Genomic DNA, 2,712 nt, shown 5'->3' on the forward strand with positions numbered 1-2,712 from the left:
ATTGAGTGGTAAGTTGTTGTAGATCACCGTAGATTAAGTCAGATTCTGAAACAAATAAAGCTCCATAGATCTAGGACCACAACAAAAATCCCATTTACACCTAATGCACTGTTTTAACCCCCATTAAATATATTGAATTTATGATCCTAACTGAGTGCTTGAACGCTTGATTAAGGAATAAACTAATTAAGCCAAAGAAAAGTACTTATAAACAAAGGTCCTAGAGCTGGCAATGAAAACAACGCTAACAATATAGTAAGTTGATTGAGACAGTCCAGCCAATAATTGAAGGGCGTCATGTTCATGTTTCTTTGATCACAATACAAACGATATTACTTTGCTTCTTCAATAATAATAATGCATCCGAAACAAAATTCTTTCAATCATTTAATTGACTGTGTAGTAGCAGCGGCAAATGATTTGCATGGACCATCACATTACAAGAGCCACAACCAACTTGGTTCGTTCTCCCCTTGCTTTTAGGGTCACAATCATCCACACCCATTTAATTTCTCCCTCTCCCACGTAATTAACAATTAAAAATAATTGTAGGTTTATACAAAAAATAAATATTTTATATCTTCGGTAACAAAAAGAGATACACAAAGCCTTGTCTTTTTGTTTCTAATGATGGAAATTATACAATACGTATAGGCTGGTATAGGCTGGTTTGTTGGTACTGAGAACAAGATATAAAGAACAGAGATTGTGGGTTTTGAGATGGGTTAGAGTGGATTTGGAATTTTCAGTGGTGGAGAAATTTATTTCAATGGAAGTTGGAACTGGTTCATCAACTTTATGAGAGGTTAATGCCAATGAAGCTATCAACTAGTAGAGAGGATAATCTTGTTTGGAAATTTGATAATAAAGATATTTTTTCTACTAACTCTTTGGTGCAGGTGCTGCAATCGGAGACTCTTTCACAAGTGATTACGAGTTATAGTTTCACAAGTGTTATTTGAAAAGGGTTGGTACTTTCAAGAATCGAGCTTTTTGGATGGTTTGTCCTAGTTGATCGGGTGAATACTAAAGAGAGGTTGAGTAGATTAGGCGTCATCCAGCAGAGTGACAATATTTGTGTCCTGTGTAAAAAAGATATGGAATATGTTCATCATCTATTTCTTTTTTGTGAGTTTACTTGGCAGGTGTGGTGTGCGTGGTTGAGGTGTTTTCATAAAGATTGGACAGTCCCAAGAACCATTAAAGGTCTGTTTGAGAGTTTGACTGGCATGCTTAATAGAAAAGAGAAGCAGAAGAGGTGGCTGACTAAATTCTTTGCAATGATTTGGAACATCTGGATAGAACGCAATGACAGAATTTTCAACAATAGAAAAGCAGGTGTTGAGGTCATTTAAAGCAGAACTTTTCTGAGCTACAAAGAATGAGTTAGTATTGATCCTTTTAGTTGTTGATAACTATGCCGAAGATGACAGGGGATTGATTACCTTTGTGTTTGGTTTTATTTTTATGGTTTTTTAGTGTATCTGTTTATCTGTTGTTCTATTTTAGTGTGTTGAACTTTTTTTATTTTAAAAAAAAAGACAGAAATACAAAATTTAGTATTCTTATATTTTGTTTGGTGATAAAATAGAATAGGAATTTGGAAGTGGAGACAACAAAATCAGGTATTCATCACTACTAAGATTCTAGATAGGTAATAGTGGGTGGGAAGAAAAAACGAGAAGAAAATAAATGGAATTGAGAGAAAGACCATACTTGATAGAGGCAAGTGGGATCGGTGTAGCCATCGTAAGCACGTGCACCAAATTAAGACACCCCATCACTGTCATGCGCTTCATTTGATGCTGATAAATGATCAAATCACTTGCATACACTTATTATAGGTGTGTTCTTAAACAAGATGTTGTGTGCTAACTTTGGTTAGGTGAAAACTCAATTGCAGTCGACTTCACATGAAGTTGATACTTGAGAGCTGTTAGATGATTTGACTGATTTGACTAAATTTTCATCTAACGACTCTTAAATATCAACTTTACGTAAAGTTGACTTCACCTGAATTTTCACCTTTGTTTAATTTCTGATTTCCAATGTTGAAATGGAATTAATATCTGTTGATTTCGACCCAAGACTGTTCAATTTCTGTGTAGCTCGTTTTTATTGCTATTGTGTTTGGTTAAATTAAATGTGATCAGGATCAAGTGTTAACAGATGATGTGTGGAGCAGGGTAGGGACAGGGGATTTTTTATTTATTTATTTATTTATTTTGGCAATTGGAATTCTACAAATCATCTAACAATTCTAATGCAAGGTTCTTCTGTGTAGATTTGCACGAACTCTGGAAATTATTTGTGAAAAATTATAAGATCTTGTGAAATAATTTACAGATTTTAGTGGTTATGGATTTACATTATTTTCCATATTCTCTCACTCTTTACTTTTATATAAGATACTATATGATTTCAATATCAATAATGTTATTTTTTAATAAATATAAATTGAGTAATAAAATATATAATTCATCAACTTTTTTCATACTCACTCCTTTTTATGTTTTGTATATAAATTAACATTTACTTTACAGTTTTTCTTTATCTCCTCTTTTTTATCTATAATGTTTCTAAAAATGTTTACAATTGTATTCATTTTCCTAACTAATTATAATCACTAACTCTCACTCGTTGCTATGGTTTACACACAATATATTCTCTCTCATTCACTCATTTTCAAATCATAATCATAAAATTTATTCT

Source organism: Arachis ipaensis, chromosome B07 (genome assembly GCF_000816755.2).
Source record: "Arachis ipaensis cultivar K30076 chromosome B07, Araip1.1, whole genome shotgun sequence".
Lineage (NCBI taxonomy): Eukaryota > Viridiplantae > Streptophyta > Magnoliopsida > Fabales > Fabaceae > Arachis > Arachis ipaensis.